The sequence below is a fragment of the Gallus gallus genome, chromosome 1 (genome assembly GCF_016699485.2).
Source record: "Gallus gallus isolate bGalGal1 chromosome 1, bGalGal1.mat.broiler.GRCg7b, whole genome shotgun sequence".
NCBI classification, from domain to species: Eukaryota; Metazoa; Chordata; class Aves; order Galliformes; family Phasianidae; genus Gallus; species Gallus gallus.
In genome coordinates, this window is record NC_052532.1 from 64770133 (window position 1) to 64794084 (window position 23952).

The 23952-nt window shown below is 38.3% G+C and overlaps 1 long non-coding RNA gene across 2 annotated transcripts in view; it reads left to right on the forward strand.

Moving 5' to 3' along the window:
- LOC101747667 overlaps positions 1-23952 on the forward strand; it is a 161544-nt gene that overhangs the window by 110045 nt on the left and 27547 nt on the right. For both annotated transcript variants that reach the window (XR_005842768.2, XR_005842761.1), the window contains 8 exons: positions 381-439; positions 10417-11144; positions 12915-13108; positions 13789-13867; positions 17393-17933; positions 19053-19123; positions 19840-20115; positions 20363-20510. This is a non-coding gene — a long non-coding RNA (uncharacterized LOC101747667). The remainder of the gene's footprint in view (positions 1-380; positions 440-10416; positions 11145-12914; positions 13109-13788; positions 13868-17392; positions 17934-19052; positions 19124-19839; positions 20116-20362; positions 20511-23952) is intronic.

Genomic DNA, 23952 nt, shown 5'->3' on the forward strand with positions numbered 1-23952 from the left:
CCTGACACAGCACTACTGGTCTGCTCAAGCACCTGCAAGATTTCCACAAATGCTTCTGGGCTGGCCCGTACAAGTGATGTAGCTTGTATGTTGTTTATTTTGTGTTTCATAGGTGATTTTTCTGGTGAGTCCTAAACACAGCATAGCCATGCTGTGCTCAGTACTTGTTCCGAAGAGTTGCATGCCATATTATGGTTACTGCTGCAGGTTTACTGGTTCAAGTTGAGAAGAAGAAGCAGGCCAGCTGCAGCTACCTCCTGTTTTTAGAGTCCAGTCTACTGGAACTATAAGTTTCTGAACTCAAGTTAACCCATAATAAGTTTTTTCCTGGGAAGGAAAGCATTCCATTAACTCTTTTTTTTTTTTCTGGCTTGTGATAGAATTGAAGTGAAGAAAATGATTTCATCTTTAACAGTCTCCAGGAAGATTCCTGTGTAAGGTAAGACAGATGAGTCTCTCTGATAGCATGGCTCTGTGGCAGTGGTATAGTTAACGGTAATGAACAAAACCACTGGGATGGTGCCTGAGTAGATGGCTCTTGCTCCCTCCAGAGATTTGGTTTATTAGTTTCTTCTTTGGACTGTGTATTAAGTTGTTCTTAAGCAAGAGATAGAGGGAATCCGCGCTAAGGTAATTTGTATTGAAAGATTATCTAAAAACCCCTTATTTCAGTGTTTTACACAAGAAGAAATAACAGAAGTCCTTTTGTGGTTTTCATATATGAATCGTTTTGCTGTCCATCCTGTTCAGCAAACTTCCATAGCTTGTTTTGAAAATTTGGACTCTCTTTCGAAAAATTCAACCATAAACACTCCTTGCCTCCATTCAAACTCCTCTCTTCCCAACAAACAAACAAACAAAAACCAAAAAACAACAACAACAAAACACACACAAAAAAAACCCAAGAAGAACAAATACCCACAAAAAAAAAAAAAAACTCACAACAAAACAATCTCTCTAAAAGGAATAAATAGAGAGAGAAACATATGTCTTAACGTTTCAGCTCAGAACAAATACTCTCGATGCATCTCTGTGAACTGCTCTTTAGACATTTTCTGAAGCTGTTAACTCTGAGATCTAATAACCACTCTAAAATTATGGACATTGGCTATCTGGTTCCTCCTGAAGTCATACTGAATGCAAAGAACCAACTAACAGTGCTGCATATTCACTATTTATGCAGAGGAACAGTGCTGTCTGCAAGCTCCATGTGGGTACAAATTAAATTTGTCCCTTGTTAACTGTGACATAGCAACTCTAATATGTTTTTCAGGTTATATTCTTTTCTCTATAGAATGCTCTTAAACTTTCACACAATTTAGTTAATGCCTACCAGAAATACAATAGCAAAAATCTATGGTATTTAAGGAGGAAGTTACACGAGAGAAAGTGATAGTGGTAACTTTGGCTAAATGTGTTTTGACAGATATAGAGACACACTACTGTAGTGTTATTTCCATATATTTTGTTTTTTCTCTCAATGACTTGTTAGGAGTTAGACTTTCTCTTTGATGAGCCAGATATCACTAATGGCTAAAACAAGCATATATCATATCTGTTCAAGTAGAAAAACATAGGGTGAGAAAACCTGCACTTTTAAAGTGCTAGCTCTTATGTGGAAAATTCATGTTAGTTCTGTTTTTCTCATCAGACACCACTGACTTAGCTCTTTCCAAAACTTAGAAATAAAACATCACACCTTAGCGTTTGGTTTGCCTTTAGCATGATACTGAAATTAATATGGTTTCAGATGTTATTTTGGATAGAATCTCATCAAAATTTAAGCAGTAAAGCAAATTTTAAGCAATCAAGTAGGTTTATAGATTTTGGCCTATGGTAAAAGTCGGACTATAATACAGCGACTTACATGAATGCTAAACATGTATGTAATAAATATTACATGCAATTATTATATTAAATTATATTACATGTTACCTTGAAATCAGAAAAGATATCCATTTTAAATTATCTGAATTATCTTAACTGTTTGCTTATGTAGGTCTAACGTCTCCAGAAGCACACAGCTGTGATGTTCTGTGGTAGGACAAATAATACAGATGCCAGAAAATATATCTGTTTACCTGAAAAGATTAGATTCAGAGACATGGAAGATTAAACACATTGAAAAATGTGATAATCCACTGTCATCTGAGTCTTTAATTTCTTGACCAGGCTTTATGGCAGTGCCTAAAATTTTACTTTCTTGTTCTTTTCTTAAAGTTATGTTGCTCAATATATATTAAAAAAAAAAAAAATTGTTCTTTCATATACTACAGCAATTCAATACTAATCTTGGCACTGAGTCAAGCAAAAAAAAAAAAAAAAAAACCAAAAAATGACATTCCCACTGGGCACCACTGAAGCAAATGCTCCACATCACCTCTCCACCTGTCCCCCTTCTACTCTAAGGCATACTGTGCTCTTCTCTTTGGCATCCGTGTACTGGAAAACTGTGACGGCTCACTCATGTCTAGGTCATTCTGACTTTTGGTTGTTGCCTGGCTGCTCAGACAAGAAAAATGGCCAATGTGGGGAAGAAGAAAAGACTGTCACGGGCAAGCAGCTCTGTGACACGTGGAATTCTACAGATCTGAATATGCACTCAGAGCTCTATCTTTATGCAATTAGAAGACTGGCAATTCAGTGGAGCCTGAAAAACAGCAAGATTAGAGTTGGCCCTCATTGGAAAGAGAGGCTGCAGGACTACAGAGATGGTAAACAGTTTTTCATGGGTCTTAACTGGGAGTTTCAGTTTGATGCTGCATTGCAGTTGTGAAGAACGTTGTTCTGCAAACTGGAAGAGAAAGATTAATTAGGCAGTGCACAGAAAGAGAAAGATACCCTTCTATTTCTCTCCACTCATTCCCCTTTCAGCCTTTTCAGTCATATAACCTCCTATGGAAAGATGAAAATATTACTTAGAACTTGTCACACACTTTACGAAGGATTGCTGAACTTCCTTTCTCTGCCCCTCCCTATGTAACCTTTAATGTCATCGTTTGTCTCTTTGACAGAAGGAGAGAGAGCTAGTGATGAAGGTAGACTGCTTTACCACATCACAGTAAATAGGCAAGCAACTACCTTGGTTAGTAGGTGAAGAAATCTTTGGAACCACTAGGGAGAAAGAACTGGATGAACTACCTGGCCAATAAAAGGTGTCTCTGCAGAGTCCCACTATGGTGGGATGGTGAGGATCTTAGTTGCATCATGAATGTTTTTTCTTACAAACAGTTCTGTCATGCTGGTAAAGATACTTTCTTAGTAATGGGCCACGCAGAGATGACTGATTTTTTTTTTTTTTTTTAATTATTATTATTCTTGGTTTTTAAGAGAAAAACCAACCAAAACCAACTGGCTCTTCTGTCTAAAACTGATTCAAACAGAAATGACTGTTTCTAAGTACAGGAGCTTAGTACCACATTAGCAGTCTTTAGTTGTTCACACTGCAGTGCATCACTTTCATCCCAGTATGATGCCAATCAATGTCAGGTCCCATGCTGTTGTAAATTGCAATGATGAATGTTGAGGCATATACAATCAATTATGGTTGCATTTTTTGATGCTGGTATTGCTTTGTCTTTTCAACTGTAAGAAATGAGAATGAAGGCTACCAGAAAGAAGAATGTTGTCCTTTTGCTACTTCAGAAAGTATTCGTAGCTTTCAAAATAAATGACTATTTTTTTTTCCAATTTTTTTTTAAGGAAGGAGAAAGTTCTCCTGAGATGCAATCTTAAGCAAAGTACAAGAAGTTCCCAAAGGGTGCTGAACATGAACAAAAACATTTCCAGCATTCTTATAATAATGCTGTGTTTACTTTGTCAATTAATGATTAATTACCCAAAACAGCTTGTGCATTACAAATTTACTTATTTACTTAGTCTTCTAGTGTCTAGGCTCTTGACAAAGATTCTTGTCCTGTAAAGTTTATCATCTTACGAACTATCAGATCAAAATTACCTGTATTATCCTTTACAAAGTGCTAGTAAGAATATAGGCAAGTCGTTTGCTCTAGATGTACCTGTGGTCTGTAATGCTCAGCATGGAGTTAGTCATCTTAGTTCAGGGATATCAGGCAGAGGCTAAGATGTGGCTTCTAGTCCTGTTTCTTCAATTCTAGAGATCCATAACCCTGTCTCTACTGCTGCCATGGGTGAGCAGGTCTTTCTGATGGGTCTGAGCAAGGAGACCTGGGCCACAAATAATATCTGTTTCTCTTGCAAGATGACATCTTGCCCGATTACATGCCAGGAATAAAAAGATAATGTGATCCCTTTATTACTGTGTGCCTAGAAGCTAAAGGTACGAAGGCAATTAGTTTCCAAGACCCATTATAAGTTGGTCATATAATTATTGCAAGACAGGAAAGAGACTGGACCAAATGCTTATTTGGTGTAAATCAGTACAACTTGTCACTGACTTTAATGGAATTGGTTGATTTATATGTGTTGAGAATCTGACCTATCTTACACAGAGATGGAAAATGTAATGCCGTTAGCTTCAGTGGGAGTTGTGCTCCCCTGTCCAAGGCACAGTGTAATCACGTGTATAATATAACTGAGTTCCTGCAGCTGTGGGAGATCCATCTCAGATTTCCTTACTTTGCTGCTCTTAAAATTATAGAAGAAATTTTCAATTGCAGAGCATTTTTATTTCATTTTATTGCTATTAAGGCATCCGATCTTGGCTACACATATGGTTGTAATATTATTTGACTTTTTTGTAAAATTAATTATACTCCTTTTACCCCTTATGGCTTCCACATCAATAAATTACACTGTAAATGTATATAGGTGAAAGCTGGAATCTTCTAACATTAGGCTAAAATATCAGGTTTAATGGTTTTATTTTGCACATTGTGGTTATAGAATTTGATCAAAGCCCAAAACAGAGATGGTCTCTCATCTTCAAAAGGCCATTCTGAACAGGCATTGCTATTGCTGGTGCCAAAAGGTTCAAAATTTTATTTGCAATTTTATCTTCAGGACAGCTTGTTTGGTATTCAGGCTCAACTCAGTGATTTATTCAAAAAAGCTTTGGATGTCCACCTCTTCCAAAAGACTCAAAGTTACACAGACTCACAAATATGCAGAAGAACATCCTTATGGTAAGGGTAACAGCACACTGGAACAGGTTACCCAGAGAGGTTGCATAGTCTCCTTCAATACTCCCCTGGATACCTACCTGTGTGACCTAGTGTAGGGAACCTGCTTTAGTGGAAGGGTTGGACTCAATGATCGCTTGAGGTCCCTTCCAATCCTCATGATTCACTGCACTGGCTGCATTCATACCAGTGGGTAAGAAAGATGGAGGGCAGCAAGTATCTCACATCTAAAAAGAGAGGTATGTGTTGTGATTTTTATTTTTTTTTAACCGAGCAAGCCGCTAAACACCGCACAGCCTTTTGCTCCCTCCCTGTTGTGATGGGGGAGAGAATAGTAAGAAAAGATAGAGCTTGTAGATTTATTAAGACATAAAAGGAAGAGAGAAATAAAGGTAATGATAATATGTATGTAAACAGAAGAAGTGATACACAAAGGAACTGCTCAACACCTGCCAACTGATGCCCAGTAATTCTCCAAGAAGCAACTGCTGTTGGCCAACTCTCCTCAGTTTTATAGGTTTTTTTTTTTTTTTTTCATATGATGTCATGTAGTATAGAATATCTCTTTGGTCGGGTTAGGTCAGCTGTCCTACTTCAGTCCTCTCCCAGCTCCTTGTCTGCCCAGAGGTCCCTTGCTGGAAGGACAGTACAAGAAGCTGAAAAACTGAAACCCTCTTGCTTCTGTACAGTACTACTCAGCAACAACTAAAACAGCAGTGTGTGATCAACATCGTATTTCTCCCAAAGGCAAAACATAGCATACTATCCTATGAAGAAAATCAACTCTTTCTCAGGTTAGACCAAGACAGTAGGACTTAAACATTTTGTTCAGGATTACTAGACTATACATTTCTCCACCTGGGATTCACATAAAAAGGCTTACTTATGAGTTGTGAGAGGGAAGGGCATTGGATTCCCTTTTGGAAGTTAAGATTGCTGTAAGAATAGGCTTGCCATTTCCTTACTATGAAACCCTTGTTAAGTAATGGTGTCACTAGCATAGCATCAAAGCAATGGCAATAATTGTGTCCAATAGTGTCCACAAATCATCAACTTTTTTTCAGAATTATATTTTGTTCTTGGTTTTTATCAGTTTTTTATGGGCATTATATATCTTGTACATTGCTAGCTAACTAGGGTGATATAAATCTCAAAGCTGTGAGAACCCAAAAGATCCTTGTAAGCAATTATGCAATAACTATACTAAAATAAAGCAACCCGGGGCCAAAGTCTAGACATTTGCCTTTCAGTTATGTGATTCTTATCTCTGTTGTTCTCTTTCTATGTGGAGATTGTAAAGCCTCCCTGTAGAAGTACTGATCATACACAGTACATTTTAAACTGGTATCATTTTCCCTCACCGAGTTCACTAAGAATGTAAAGCATTATTTTCTACATTATTTTCTTTGACCCTTCTGTGTATTTCACTAGTAACTTCCCATAGCTCCAAAGAACCCAGGATTGGATCCAATATCTTTTAGGAAATACTAAGATGATAGTATTTGATAGCTAAGTAAGTGACAGATTTTCAGCTGTGCTATGAAAACAGATCATTGATACTGTTCTACTGTTTAGGACACAAGTGGAATTTCAGAGTAGTACAGGCAAGTCTATTTTCTCCTGTTGGTGCCACATCATCCTTTGGTAGAGACTGCTCTCAGGATTTCCAGTGACTTCCAGACCTTTCACCAGTGTTCAGCTTCAGAATGTAGAATTGCTGTTCTCTTTCCAGAAAGGACATATGAAGAGTTGGGTGGAGGACATGATACACAAAATTTAGAGCTGCTTCTGAAGTGCTTCTTCTGAGTATTCTGTGTGTCTTTGTAGCTAGTAACCTCTTTTTTCTTTGAACTCTTCCCACAGAATATGGCTCAGTGAATTGAATTAAAGGCTCTGCCTGAATTAAGACACAATTTAAGTAAAGCACACCGACAACTGCAGAAAACACTGCTTGAGATGTGGTCTTAACTAAAGTTAGAAGTATGCTGTGGCCCTAGAGCATGTTTAATTTCTTATGTTATCAGTCCTACAGAAGCCACTGGGTGTCCTCATATGAGTGAGAATAGTAGAATTTTGCCTCTTCATCGGATTTTACAGCTCTAAAGGGATACATTGTGAAGGACTTTGAATGTTGTAGATGAGTGCCTATGCTCAGAACATACGGTGGAGAAATACTCAAACATTTTGGAGAAAATAAAATCAAGAAGCTAGAAACAGTCGTATGGGACTGGTACTGACTGTAAGTCTGAGGGGATCCAGTTGTCTATTTTTCCTTAATATTTCTGTTAGTTTCCATGGCCTTTTGGCTTATGAGGAACACTTGCAGAAGCTTAATTTTCTGGCAATGGGAACTAGGCAGCTTCAGAATACAGCTAATTTCTCCTTTCTCCTTAAAATCAGACAGATAGGGTAGTGGAAGAGCCCAGTGCTCATATCTTTCTTTCCTAATTCCAGTTGCTTTAGTATTTTAGAGGTAATAAGTTAAAGAGGTACTAATAAGAAAGGTGAAAGTCGTCTATAGGTTATCTAGAATATTTTGTATTGCACTCATTAATGTCATGATACTATAACCACATGCTTTGATAACATTCTTGTTTATTTTAATTTGAAAGTGTGTTTATGAGGTGCATTATATTTATTTAATGGTTCCTCCATTGAAAGCTTCAGGTAACAGTTAATCTTTAGTATTTCCTGCATGTTTTTTTCTACCAAATAAGTGTTTATGTTTTCAGTACTTGAGGTAGTTTGTTTAAAACTACTGCAGCTTTATCTACTTGAACTGCAGACAATTCACTTGATCTCTTCTTTTTTTGAAGGAGGATTAGGTAACAATCTCTAAAAGCAAATATTTTTATATGTAATAAGATAAGAGAACAGCAGGAGAATTGCTCACAACACCTAACGTGTTTGCTTAGAGAGGAATAATTAATGGGTGATGGATAAATTTAAACAATATATTGATGCAAAAGGAAATGCATGAAACATGATAGAAATATTAACTGTTTATATGTAAAATGAGAAGCTGTAGTTCTCATGAGTTCTTATGAACTGGCAAGTTCAATAAAAGCATATTTTCACTCTTTCTAAAAATTTGACTTTTATGAGGACAGAAGAACTTTGAGTGCACTATAGCAAAATTTTGTACATTTTTGCACAATTGCATTCAGTTTACTACTTTATCAGTTCCCTCTGACTATGATTACTTGTCACAAACAGGTAGTCAAGGCTTATGAATAAATCACTTGCTATCACCTCAGACATATTGTTCTGAGGTTGTTTTCTACCTTATCTCTTCACCAAAGTCTTACAGTCCTGTTTTTCTCTCCAGTCTCTAGTACCACTGCTTTTCTTGACCATTGTTTCTTGAACTGCTTGATACTACTGACAGAAAATCACTTACTGAGAATTCTACCAACACAATTTATAAGAATCTCAGAGGGAAAAAGACAGATATACTAACTTTATCGGTTAAATTTTTTGAATCACGTAGTCAAAATGCTACTTCTTTTCATCCTTAAATTGCTTGTTCATCACCGAATGAGATAGTGATAGAAGTTATTACTTCCTGAGTGATTGTTTTTTTACGCTTTAATTTAGGTGAGGATTGAGGTTATCATCTTCTCTCAGAATATTTCTCTTACCCTTGTGTCTCCTTCCTTGAAATTATTCAACTATTTTGTTTATAAGAACAATTAATCTCCCACAAGGCTTTCCTTACAGATTTTCTGAAAAATACAATTATAGTTTATGAGGTTACTCTGATTAAGTGATGAGAATGTGCTTTACTGCAAGAGAGACGTGGTTCAGCTTCTCTCATAAGCTAGTACAAAATGTTGGAGAGAGTGACAGTTTCTTCAGGGATTTTTATTCAGTGAAATCTGTATGTGAGCTGAGTTCTGTCTTGTATCCGCTTAGGTGTGTGAGTAAAGAAGAAAAATTGAGTGCCAGCCCAAACATTCAAAGCACCTTTTGATATAACCTCAAGAGAGGCAAATAATATTTAAAGCTTTTAGCTATTGTAATTTAATAACCCACGACTGCTAAGATTGGCACTTGACAGCTTGCATCCACTCTGATTCTGGCAGATGAGGGACTTGGCACGTGAAACATTAAAAATCTTTTCCTTTGAAGTCTACAGTGTCAGTGCTATGCTTGGATACAAAATTTGTTTTAAATTTCATACCTGCCCTCCAGAATCTCGCCTTGTTAGCATCTGAGGTTTTGGGTTCAGGCTTACTGCTAGCGAGTGCATGCTCTGCGTTTATGAACCCCAAGCCATCCTGCAATTAAATAACTTTGGTTGTTCCTGTACTCTAACGTCTTCCTCATCCCAGGCCTGGTCTTAAAAGTGGAGAAGTAGCATATATTTCAGACCCACTAGAAAATAACTTTTGACATATGATAGTTAAAGTTCAAGATCACCCTATCTCATCCCACTGTATATTTATATCCCTCTTGAATTCCAGCACATTTTGTTTTGACATTTTTCTCAAGAGTTACCAAGACAAATATGAGTAGTTTTAATCTACTCCAAAACTCTGATGCAAAATAAAAGACACCAAAGATTTAAATGATATAAACAGCTATGCAGTGAGTACTTAACCCTATAATGACAGTAGAGCTCAGGGACTTAATTTTAAAATGAAGCTTTCCTCTTCAATATCTATTTAATGCATAAATTCAAACTATGAAGCACAAAGTCTTGAATGTACAAGATACCATTAAGGTGTTATTATAGAACTTAAGAGGCATGTGACAAAGGATTTGGGGCCATTTATGCTAGGCCACTCTCATGTGGAAGCTCTGCTAGCAGAGCAAGTACATTTGTGGAACAGCCCCTTTCCTCTCCTCCCTATGGCAGACTCTGCTGAGGATCCCACCTCACTCAGCTCTGATAAGGCTTAAAACTGAAATCTGTTGCTTTCTGTTTAGACTGGGGAAGGTTTTGATGCAGATGTCTTTCCCCCAGACTTCTCCATAAGTGAAAACAGAAACTTTCACCATGTTACTGTCCAGTGATCTTGACCTTCCTCTTACATGGTGACAGTGTAGATTAGATTAAAAAAAAAATTTTTTTTCAACATCTTTTTTGCTTAGCTGTCCTAATCCCCCCAAGTTGAATCAGGGAAGAGGAAATGACTAAATAGCATTTCTCTTGCCAGTACTCAGGGTATGCCTGCAGCCCCATTTGTTTGGGACTTAGGCTGTGCTGGGGAAAGCAGCTGTCTCTTCACATTCATTCATTCAAACTCATCCAAGCTTACTTTGCAACAGGGGAAATGGTAAAATAACATGATTACTTAATCTTTTGCAGCAACCCACCTATGTTTTCATATGTTCATCAATGAACCTGTAAAAAAATTGTCTCAGAAAGGAAAATCCCAAGGCTACCAGGATCTGCAGGAAAAGATCAATGGCTCAAAGTCTGTTGAGTGGACAGTTAGGAATGGCTTTTCCTAGCACTCTATACTAGGGTGCTTTTGTTCAACTTCTCCATCAATTACCTGCATGGTATGTCATTGTCTCAGCATCTTCTAGGGTAACACCGCATGGAAGAGAGGTATAATCCGTATTAGAAGGGAAGAATACTGCTGTTCAGAAGTGTCTAGATGAATTGGAATTATGGGCCAGCACAGAACACCTGAAACTCAACAAACAAAAATGCTGTATGTTGAATAGTAAGAACGTATGCAATAGCACAGGCTAGAAACTGGCTGGAGAACACCTTTGCTGAAACGTATCTGGATGTTCACTTGGACACAAATGTGAAACTCTTTAATAGTGGGTCTGGTCAAATGCTGGAACAGGTTGCCCAGAGAGGCTGCAGAAGAATCTGTCTTTGGAGATATTCAAAACCTGCCTCCAAAAGATCCTGAACACACGACTACTCTACTACAAAATATTCTAGGTGGCCATGTTTTAAGCTGAACCAGATGATGCCCAGAGACCCCAGAATACACTGTTTTTGCGTCAGCAAGAAACCACTACTGCAATGAAAACTAGCTGAACTGCATTTGTGAGATCTAAGCCAGCAAGTCAAAGGTATGTGATTATACGCCTCTGCTTAGATCTAGAGGCACAGCCTCTAAGGGATCATATTCAGCTTAGGGATCCTCAAGTGTTAAACTGATATGATTGCCTTTTTTTTTTTTTTTTTAGTCATCTTGCAATTAGTAGGGTTTGTGTGTGTGCATAAATTACATATATATTTAGCTATTTTTTAAAAATGTTTGAATCTATTGTGATCTTTGTTGGTCAAGTTGTGCTTCATGCACAACTTCATTCACTTCTCTGTCTTCTGGTGTTAGTGTTGTATACTCCATGAAAATTTGCATCCAAACTAAAATTAAAAGGCCAATGATTTCTCAATATTATGCTTTTTTTTTCCCCTATTTCTACAGAAATGTGGGATAAAATATCATTCTAAATTGAAAAATCCCTTCCTTTTAGGACAGATTACAAAAGGAGACCTCTTCCAAAAGGCTTCTTCCAAAAGGCCTTGTTGTTGTTTCTAATTTCTACTAGAGTAAATGGGGGCCCCAGTCAAAATAATGTTCATGTTATCCTAGGCATTAGTTTAATACTTAGAAGTAGTTATTGTCAAGTTCATTTATATTTTAAAGAGACAATGAAAATGGATAAAGGGGAAGGAATTTTCATCTACTCTTTTACAGAGCTTGAACTTTGCTTTAGCCAAGATTGCTAACAAATGAAAAGTTTAGTGAATTAAAGGAACAACAATCACAGTTATCTAAACAGATTTAGCAAATATAGTACTAGAGATGAGGTGGATAACTATAAAATATGCTGTCCAGAATTCTACCTAGACCAAAATCACATGGTATAAAAGCACCATCCTTTTCATCTTCTCTACCAGTCATTGGTAATATCTTAGCAAGGGATTTTGGTGCTACTCATCAAGCCTTCTGTAGAGACTAAGAATGAATTCTTGTCTAATTCAATGATTTACCAACAAGATCACCCCTCTTTCTTATTAAAAAAAAAAAAAATGAAATAAATCAGGGTGAGTTCTTTGTATTCATTTCATAAAGTAGCAGTTTGTACACATACTGAACAGAAGTGATAATTGAACTAAATTTAAATAGTAATTAAGAAATAGATATATTTTTGTTAACATCTTCCTTATGACATGAAAAGATACTGCTTGATTTTGGTCTGTGTTTTTATGAAAATGATCAGAAGGCATTTTTAAGAAATAATGTAGTTAAGAACATCTTATTCACTTTCTCTGTCTGATTGGTTTTAACCACATCTCCACATACTAACTGCCTGCTTAATTGCTATCTCCAAAGCTGAATATTGATTCTGATTTCAGCTGAGAGGCTACCTTCCACAGAACGTCCATGTTCAAAACATATAACAGATATTGTTGTGTTTCTAAACAAATTCATTATTCATATTTCAATTTGATTATAGGTCTTCATAATTTATTCTAATTCCATTCCAATGATTTCAATGGAGTGCTCTTCATTGCTATCTGTGACCCACTTCCAATAGTGCATTAAGCTATGTGATAAACATCTGTCACATATTGTTTGTTCTCTCATCTTCTCCCCAGGGATGTAAGTGTGTGCAGTGAAGTGTCCTGTTAATTTGTTATTTTAAATATGCATGTTGGTATGTATTTATTAGTGAAGAAAAAGCCAGGGAAATGGGCCTTATATTTGGACCATAAAATAAGCAGTCTTCTAATGTGTTTTTCCTCATCCCTGATGTAAAATAATATTGTGAGTAAAATTAATGTAGAGATTTCATTTTATGAGAGTGATGTAATATCACGTTATTTTACAGGTTCGGACAGTGTTCTGTTTTACTACATTAGTTCTCACAGAAATGCATCTCTACTCACCAGTGAATTATCCTGAATCTAATATACGTTTTGGATCGTATTTCGTTTATCTGCAGTAGAGATGCTGAGGATACCATAAGCACTTATATATACAGAAATGTCTGACAGTATTTCAAACCATGGAAGGATTAGGAATGTAAGTCAAAAACAGGCCTCTGTTATGAAGTGATGGGCACAGTTTAACAGCAATTTCAATTTTTATCTTATTGTTTCTCATTTGTGGTTTCTGAACTGGTTCCTCTGTGCCTTGTCTTTGCTTTCCTTACTGATTTTCTGTCCAGTTTATTTCTGGTCATCTTGGCCTATACAAAAAAACTGGGAGTTATAAACTATTAGATTTTAAAATGTAAAAGGTTGATTTTGTTTTTATTGGGCTGTTTCAGACTGAAGTGTTAGAAACAGCTGGGAGGCTAATCAGCAAGTTTCTGAGAAATACTAATTAATGAAAAATCCAGTGGCCTGGACTGCTTTCAGAAATAGAGGCTCAGTCCTTGTCAGATTTCTGTATCCGCGGCATGTTTGCTTTGTTATCCAAAGATGGTTTTCTAAATGGAAAAGTTTGAAAGAGAATGCTCAATAATAGAAAATGAGAATATTATAAATATGAACTCCAGCTTTTTTAAGCTGAGTGGCTGAACTTCAGTTACCCTTAATAGGGCCAAGATTTCATTCTAAAGATGTTTGTTAATGTTTTTCAAGACAGAGTGTGAGTGTAAAGCAATATTATTAGCAATGATTTTAAAGTGGAACATGATAATAATTGCAATGTATTTTATGAAACTGAAACATTTTTCTCTCTTTTTGCACTGTCATCAGAATTCCCAAACGGGTCTGATTTTCTGTCACATTGTCAACTCTTCGAAGCAATGATGATTGTAAATGTTGCACATCAGATGTGAGTACTGCTCTTCTTCAATCTTCATTGCATGGTCTAATGTACTTTTTCATCTTATCCACTTTTTCTTTAAAATATCCCATTAACTACAAAAATATCAATTAATTGCAGAGTAAGTTAACTTTACGGTTCCTTTGTGTTTCATTTCCCAGTCTAAATAAGCACTTTGACCCACTGTTGAGGGCAAGGACAAGGCTACAAGGACAGTTAAGATTATAACAATACAGGAGAGACTATTTGTCCCTGAAAATCAATTGCATTATTTACCAAGCTAGGCTGAGATGCTGTCACTCATTAAGCTGCTGTAATAAGGTAAGTTTGATTGACTGTATCCTAGGGGGGAGTGACAAAAGATTGAGCCATTCTGTCAGAAATAAATCTGGAACTGAGAAAAACTTTCAAAATAAAAAAGAAAAATCACTTCCTGATGCTAAATAGAAAACCTGTGAAAACTTCAAGAGCATACCTGAATTAATCATAGAATCATAGAATGGCCTGGATTGAAAAGAACCACAGTGATCATCAAGTTTCAACCCCCCTGCTGTGTGCAGGATCACCAACCACTAGACCAGGCTGCCCAGAGCCACATCCAGCCTGGCCTCGAATGCCTCCAGGGATGGGGCATCCACAACCTCCTTGGGCAACCTGTTCCAGTGCGTCACCACCCTCTGCGTGAGAAACTTCCTCCTAACATCTAACCTAAACCTCCCCTGTCTTAGTTTAAAACCATTCCCCCTTGTCCTGTCACTGTCCACCCTTGTAAACAGCTGTTGCCACCCCTGTTTATGTGCTGTCTGCAATTATTGGAAGGCCACAATGAGATCTCCCTGGAGTTTTCTCCAAGTTAAACAAGCGCAGTTCCCTCAACCTTTCCTCATAGGAGAGGCACTCCAGCCCTCTTATCAACTTAGTGACCTTCCTTTAGACTAGTTCCAAGAGCTCTGCATCTTTCTTGTTGCTGGGGGCCTCAGGCCTGGATGCAGTGCTCCAGATGTGGCCTCACAAGAGCCGAATAGAGGGGAGATGATCACCTTCCTCTCCCTGCTGGCCACCCCTTTTTTAATGCAGCCCTGGATATAATTATACACTGCTGGCTCATGTCCAGCTTCTTGTCCATCAGGACTCCCAAGTCCTTCTCCACAGGGTTGCTCTCAAGGGGTTCTTCTCCCAGTTTGTATAAATATCTGGGATTGCCCTGGCCCAAGTGCAACACCTTGCGCTTGGCCTTGTTGAGCCTCATTAGGCTCACTTCTCCAGCCTGTCTAGCTCCCTCTGGATGGCTTCCGTTCCCTCCAATGTATTGTCTGCACCACTCAGCTTGGTGTTGTGTACAAACTTGCTGAGGGTACACTCAATTCCATTGTCTTTGTCATTGATAAAAATGTTGAAGAGCACTGGTCCCAAGACCAAGCCTCTGGGGACACCACTTGTGACTGGCCTCCACCCTGACATAGAACCATTGATCACAACCCTTTGGCTGCATCCAGCCAACCAATTCTTAATCCACTGAACAGTTCATCCTTCAAATTCATACCTCTCCAATTTAGAGAGAAAGATGTGGTGAGGGACCTTGTCAAAGGTTTTGTAGAAGTTCAAGTAGATGATACCTGTTGCCCTTCCCCTGTCCTCCGATACTGTCACTGCATCATAGAGGGCCACCAGATTGGTCAGGTGAGATCTACCCCTGGTGAAGTCATGTTGGCTGTCTCAAATCACCTCTTTCTCTCAAATGTGCCTTAACATAGCTTCTAGGAGGATCTGCTCCATGATCTTCCCAGGCACAGAGGTCTCTTCCATAAGTTCTCTTCCATACTAGACTTTGAAAGAGGTGACCAGAAACAAAGACCTGTTTTGTGCCATTGGCTCTCTTCAGTGTGTGCCTAGGACTTAGCCATGTCTTCTGAATCCTCTCATACTCTCTAAGGGTGGAACATGTTAGGCGTAGAGTCTTTCACTTGCTGGAGCATAATACCACAAAAAACCTGGGATACCCCCCAAAAATCATGAGTGCTGGACCTTCAGCTTTTGTGCTGGGTACATAAACATTTAGCCCACAGAAATTTTGTGATTGCAGATAATACTGAGCACAAATTACTGAAGATGTCATTGCTTCCTACTGAACATTATCATAGGGGTAATTTCTTATGTAGTTAATTATGCCTACTGTCAAATTAGAATTTGTCAGTGTTGATTATAATTGGTTGTGTTTTGCTGCACTTAGAAATTCTTAATTTTGTGTTGTTTAAATCGTAGTTCTGCAGAAGCAGTTAAAAAGGATTCTTCATAGTGAAGAACTGGCAGCCGTAATTGTATAATGAATTAATTGAAGCAGGTTAGGCAATTAAGGATTCTATTTATAGCCAGAACACATTTCTCACTCTTTTTACTCTTCTCCTTATTTGTTTCCTTATGTATAAAAGAAAGAAAAAATGCATCCATTGCTCTCATAGAAATCATGTGTGGTTTGCATAAAGATAAGTTCAATGTGTTGAGAATGTGTTGAGATCTACATCAGACCTAGGTCAGAATTTGAATTTGGTGCAAAAGTCAGGACCAGGACACAGGTTCTGATTAATGAGAGTCAAAGGATTTGACAAACTTCTTGATGAAAATTCACATCAAAATGGTAATGCTGTCCCTTCTGCTCATTTTCTTGGGACAGTCCTCACTTGTAGCAATATGGATCAGCTGCTGCTTTGTGGAAGTTTGAATTTTGATCTCCATCTCAGGAAATTGACAAACTGTTCCATAAAGATTTTGGCATGAGCTGAACCTCACTGGAAGAGGTGCCTTTACAATGTTTGCATAGGATCCAGGGCCAAAACCATGAATGTGGTTTATGATTCAGGGACTGGAGTCTGAATAACGTGGAGGAATTTGTATTTGGACTGCTGGTTTTGCCCTGTTCAAATGATTTTCTTAGTTTCATTTCTTATGTATGGATGGAGTGTCTGAGCAGTATAATTTACAGTGAATCATATATATATGAATGTATAAATATATATATATATATATAACCCAGCCTGGGACAAAGAATGTAGTTTTTTTTGTGTGTGTGTCCCAAGACTGCTACCTACTTCTTGGTCCCCACTTCATTGTTGTAGGAAGACAAAGTCCATGTTTCATGGACCATTCATGGACAAAGCCCAGCTGAAGTGCCTTTATACCAATGCACGCAGCCTGAGTAATAAACAGGACAAGTTGGAAACTGTGATGCACTTGGAAAGTTATGACCTTGTTGCTATCACAGAAACATGGTGGGATGACTCCCACAACTGGAATACTACCGTTGATGGGTATCGGCTCTTTAGAAGGGATAGGCGAGGTAGGAAGGGTGGGGGAGTTGCCCTCTATGTCAAAGAGTGGATAGACTGTGAGGAGCTCCCTCTGAGAAACAGTCAGGAACAGGTTGAGAGCCTGTGGGTTAGAATTAGGGATGGGACTAATAAAGGTCACCTGGTGATAGGGGTATACTACAGGCCACCTGATCAAGGGGAGGCTGTTGACGAGGCTTTCTTGCTCCAGATGTGGGAGGCATCGTGCTCACTGGCCCTCGTCCTGGTGGGGGACTTCAATCATCCGGACATCTGTTGGAAAGACCACATGGCGAGCTGCAAGAGGTCCAGAAGGCTCGTGGAATCCGTTGATGACAACTTTCTGGTCCAGGTAGTGGACAGACCAACCAGAGGTGAAGCGTTGCTGGACCTGCTGCTCACCAATGCAGAAGAGATCATCAAAGATGTCAATGTTGAAGGCAGCCTGGGCTGCAGCAACCATGCCCTGGTTGAGTTCGTGATCTTGAGGGATGTGGGCCTGACAAAGGGTGGGGTCAGGACCCTGAACTTTGGAAGAGTGAACTTTAAGCTGTTCAATGGATTGTTGGCCAAGATCCCCTAGGATGCTGTCCTTAAAGATAAAGATGTTGAGGAGAGCTGGCCACTCTTCAAGGATGCCCTCCTGAAAGCACGAGAGGTCTCCATCCCTCTGAATAGGAAAGTGGGCAGACGAGACAGGAAACCGGCATGGCTCGGCAACGACATGCTGGGCACACTGAGGGCAAAGAAAGGTGCGTACAAGCTCTGGAAACAAGGGCGTGTCACCTGTAAAGAGTACAGGGATGCTGTCTGGACTTGCAGACGTAGGATCAGGAAAGCCAAGGCGCAGGTAGAACTGAACTTGGCGAGGGATGTGAAAAACAAGAAGACATTCTACAGGTACATTGGCCAGGAGAGACAGGCCAAAACAGGTGTACCTTCTTTAGTAAATTTAAAAGGAGAACTGGCTTCAATGGACGAAGAGAAAGCTGAGGTACTGAATGAGTTCTTTGCCTTGGTCTTCGCTGGTGGCCAGGATTCCAGTCTTTCTCACGTCCCTGAGCCCTGCACCTGCAAGCCTCCAGGTGGGGACCAGGGGGTTAAATCTCCCCCCACTGTAAGAGCAGAGCAAGTCCGAGACCACCTCATGAGACTGAATGAGTACAAGTCTTTGGGGCCAGATGGTGTGCATCCCAGGGTTCTGAAGGAGCTGGCTGAGGTGGTTGCTGAACCGCTCTCCATCATATTTGAGAAGTCATGGCTGTCAGGTGAGGTCCCAGATGACTGGAGAAAGGGTTACATCACTCCCATTTACAAGAAAGTGAGTAAGGAGGACCCAGGAAACTACAGGCTGGTGAGTCTCACCTCTGTGCCTGGGAAGATCATGGAACAGATCCTCCTGGATGACATGCTCGATCACATGAGCAATGAGCGTGTGATCCAAGACAGCCAGCATGGCTTCATTGAATGAATGAAGTCATTGCCTGAGACTAGATCAACTCTGGAGGTCCCCTCACACTTATACAATTTTACTAAGGGCCACTGATGATGTATCTGAACCTAAATCCAAATAAAGAACTCAGATGTTTCCAGAATTGCTCTAATTACTACAACAACAACATTGTTGCATAGAAGTCACTAATCATTAAAATGCCTTACTGCCTGTTGGCAGGGGAGATCCTTAGAGAGGGATTTGCCAGCATATAAAGACTTCAAATATATCAGGCAACTGCAGTCCAGGTCTGCACTCATCCATTACAATGAATAGAGGATGCTGCTGACTATTAGCTATGCATTTTTTTGAGATTGTGGTACCATTCTCAGCCATTTGTTCAGAGATGGATTTGAAGCACCTTTTCCTTTCTATTCAGGAATGATGACATCAACTGAACAAAATATGAACTGATTGAGGGCTTGTGACTTTTAAGGATTTATTTCAAAGGTAAGCCAACGATTCAATCATAGTGCTCTCTATGCTGTGATAGAGTTGCTTGTATGCAGTAATTGAATGCTGCACATAGTGCTTATGATGGCACATTGCTTTGAGCCAGAAAAATATATTATAAATGCCAATATGTAGAGATGACTGCCGCTGCACATGCCAGATTGTGCTTTTCCACCTGCAGCTGAATTTTCAGTGCTGGAATTCCTCCCATGCCTTTTCAAGCCAACCATGTCATGAAAATGTCTGCCAAGGATCTATCTAGATCTTGGCATGAGTCCTTGGCTGGGTGGGGAGGAAGAGGTTGGCCAACAGAGTAATTGGAGTTGAAATAATTTTTAACTCAGCAATATGATCTCTCTGCTTATGAAGAAAAGCTACTTGTAGATATGTTGGAACATTCTTGTTCCTAAAGGAAATCAACATCTTATTTGGGTTTTTAGCTATGTTATTTGGAGCAAATTCAGATTGCACCTGAAAACATTGACACAAAGTTGCATATGATGATCTGAAATCACTATTACTATGGTCACAATTGAATGTGTCAGTCACCAATAACCATAGAATTTCCATAGGATAAATTTAAGATTCAAATTCCTGGCCTCTTCTTCCGAAAGAAGTTCCAGAGATTTTCATGTCCTATACAAAATAGCTTGAACTGATTTTTATTCTCATCATGAACGTTCACTTAAACAATCTCTGCTGGCTTTTTGCAGATCACAGTTACTGAATGCATTTTATTTGACATCAGAACTGCCTGCAGTTATAGTAAGTTCAAGGACTTTCCCATAACCAACCTGATTTGAACTGTTACTGCTGTTACTGCATATCTTTTCCAGGGAAACAGAACAAATGGATCACTCAGAGGTGAATCATAGAATCATCTAGTTTGGAAAAGATCTTCAAGATAATCAGGTCCAAACATCCACATAAAGCATCAAGTCCTGCCTTTTCCTAAATGCCACATCCACATATCTGTTAAATACCTCCAGGTATGGCAACTGCACCACCTTCCTGGGCAGTCTGTTCCAATGCCTAGCCACTCTTTCCGTGAAGAATTTCTTGCTGATATCCAATCTAACCCTCCCCTATTGCAATCTGAGGCAACTGTCTCACATCCAACTTAAGACTAGTCAAGCAAACAAGAATCTTCTTTACCCTATCTGTCTGAAAATCGTGAAACAGATAAAAACAAGCTATGAATTCATCTTTGTCATTTTATGTCATTTGTATTTGCAGGGCAAAAAAACCTGTAATTGCAAAAATCCTATGATGCTTCACCAAATTAACTTCCTTTAATCCTTAGCTTCCAAAGTGTCAAGCAATATGTAGGAAAATCACAGCAGAAAAGGGGAAACACTGATGGTTGATTAAGTCATCTGTAGAGGTAAGTGATTTCACATATGAACAAAAGGAGATAATGAAACTAATGGTCACTTGTGATATCCCGTTGGTGCACACAGTAGTGTTTTATCTTGATGCATGAAAAGGTCGAACTATTTCACTTTTGCCTCTCTCTACTGCTATAGCAGCAACGTGGGAGATACATAAGGGCATCACTCATAGTTGTTTTTTTATTTATCTCATGCTAGTGATATTCCAAAGGTCATTTTCTCTTGCTGTTGATTGCTTCAATTTGTGTCATTTTTCTCAAGCACAACAGGGAAAGAGAAAATTTACAAGAAACAGTGTTATGGTATGAAAACACTCTGTTAACTCAGTTATGATGTCAGCAGAAAGAGGAATGTATACATAAATATGGAAGAAGAAAGATGAATCAGGGCAGTCAGAAGGCAGGGTAGTCAGAATCCAGGTGACAAGTGTGAATAGTGTGTAACATAAGACTAAGATGGCAAAACTATTATTTCTTGCTGTTGAGCTACCAACTGAAAAAAAAATAATAGGTTACACTGGCCTTCTAGGATCTAATTGTTTACACAGAGATGGTATTTCTTTGCTGAGTCTCCCATAAGGAATAGATTTGGTGCGATCACAGCTGCAATGGATATAGCTGTTCTCTCACAGAGGCAGAATGTTTCTGCTCACAACTACTAGAAACTCTTTACAGGTGTTTCTCCATTCACCTTCTTCACGTTGTTTGCAAGACCTACTCGAGCCCCTAGGTTCTCTTATCAGAGTTTAGGGGAGGGAGAAAGGGAGAACTGGATTACCTCTGTGGCCTAGGCTAATGAGAAGAGGATTTGTTGTTTCCAAAACTTCTCTGTCTACTGCCAGTGACCCTATAGTGACTTCTTATTAAGTGCTAACTTCTGTTCCTAGCATGAACTAAACTTCCTCCTCTGAACTTAGCTTGGTAAATTAGTTTTGACATGGAATATTTAAAGTATAAACATTCTATAAAATGTTAAAGCAAAATGGTCTCTTTTTCTTGATGTTAAATTAACAAAACCAAGCAAAGCTATTGAATGCTGTGCAGCTGTATCTAAGCTGAAGAACTTGAACTCTTACAACAGTCTTCAGCATATAAATGAAATAAGAATTTCTGTAGGAGTTTATTGATGTTTCCCATTATGACATGGTGCATATGGTTCAGTTCATTTAACAAAGTTTTATATAAAAAGAAAATTGACCTATAATTCTGCCATTAACTGCCAATAATTAATATTAGTTCTATACAAGGAATGTCCTCTTAGTTTCATTCTTGACAACTCAAACCCAGGAATCAGCAATTTATCTTTATTGCACCAGTTCATCTTAATCAAAACCAAAATGCAACTACTTAAAATTATTTCTAGTTAAATTATGTTCTTTTTAAGGATATTTTATATTGGTAATTTCTTATGATGGAGGGGGGGAAGAATTCTGGTCCTATGTAGGAAACAGCATACAGATAACAAATCTCTTAATCACTTTTTTTCTTTTGGATAAACTGTATCTCTGAAATATTTTGAAAATTAACACATGATTTTTCCATCTCAGTAATGCCATGCTGGAAGTCTGTTTTATGTATCCTTGCCATTATGTGCCTATGAGTCCTCAGAAAATACTAGAAAATCCCTATTGACATTACAAACATGAGCCAAGTTAGTAATTTTTTTTTCCTTCTGACTATAGGCAACTTGTTCACTTATTTAAAGACTATAGAATTTGGAATAGATGAAAGCGGGAGAGGAAAAATGAAGCCAGAAAGTTCACCAAGAAAGAAGCCCCCTGAAATCTTTTTGACTTTATAGGAGAAAATGAAAATAGATTTAGCTCTTTACTGTTTTTTCTTTCAAAACACGTGATGCAAAGTTTCCTGTAATTAAGGATATTGATAAAACCTTCTTTTCTTCCTACAGTAAATCATATATGCTACAAATAATGTCTTACCTATGGTGGGTAAGACATGAAAAATCATAAACCAAAGAAAAAATAAGAATAATTTCTAAATAATGGGAAGTCCATGTGTGCTGCAGATGAGTTTTGTATTAAAAAGATTCAAGGTATGTGTGTACATTTTTGCCACCCTCTCATTGGAGGTGATAAGAGGTGTAGATATTCAGAAACACCACTCCAATGCCAAGCCTGCCATCCATCTGATGTATTACTCAAGGTTGGCCATATATCCTTGCTGAAACCCAGAAGTACTTTCTGGCATGCCCTGAAGTCCTTATCCAGTGATCTGTCAGACTGACTGGAACATGCTGTATATCCACTCTGGTCCTCTCTTCTTTCCCTAAGAATAAAGGTTTTGAGAAGTATTTGGTATGTGCCTGGATTTTATCACAATATGGAGCAATATGTTGAATTTATTTATTTTTTTAAGTACTCCCAGAAATGAAGAGGAGTTGCAGATTGACACTGATAAGATAAGATGAATTCTTCTACTGGTATTTAATATATTCCAGTACTGGAAAATAGCCGTAAACAATGAGCCTTAAGAGATTCAGTTTCATTCAGTCAGCCCAATGCTGACAGCTACAAACCAATGCCTAAAGGAGGCTGCGTAAGAAAACAACTATGTGGCACTTTCCTATTCTGTGAGTAATGTAAGAGGAAAAAATCTTGTGTCAACTTTACCCCACACACCTTCTACTCGTAGTTCAGGTACTGCTGTTAAAAGCACAGAGATCTAAAAGGTGTAATGAACTCAAAAAGGTTATCTTGCCTTTAGTTGCCTCTTGTTAATTTATCAAAATAATTTTGTAAAACCTCCATAGATGGAAATTCTCTAAATATTCTACTTAGTAATTTTTCCCTTTTTTTTCCCACTCTTGTTCAAATTCATCAGCCTTAACCATGAAGAAAAAGATTATTCTCTTTCTTTTCACAACTTTTTCTATAACTGAAGATTTCTGTTGTGTTCTCTCTTTTTTTTTATACTGTAGATAAAACAGCCCTATTTTATTCAGCCTACTCTCACAAATTATAGTTTCTTCATGTAAATTTAAATTTGTTGCTCTGTCCAGATCCTTTTCATTTGAATGACCTTTTTCTTGAGCTGCAACCCCCAGCATTTACAGCTCCTGCTGGACCAAAATATCTTGGTAAGATTGTCTTTGTGCTTTTGTGCCAGGATTCTTAACATTAGATAGAACGAACATGGGATTACATTTGAGGTTATTCATAAGTACAGCTAGATAATTATACTTGCTTCATGGGAATGTGTAAAGCCTAAATGGTGCTACTGAGTGGACTTGTTTGATGAAGTATTTTAGAAGCGTGAAGGTAAATTATAAAAGAAGATATGAATTCTGCCCATTTAGGCACACAAAGACTTGTTTTATGAATGATTTTGGAAGTGGTTCACAAAATGGCAATGAACAGAAGAGCCTCCTGATTTAACAAACAGGTAATGCGTTATACTTTGCAAAAATCTGGGACCA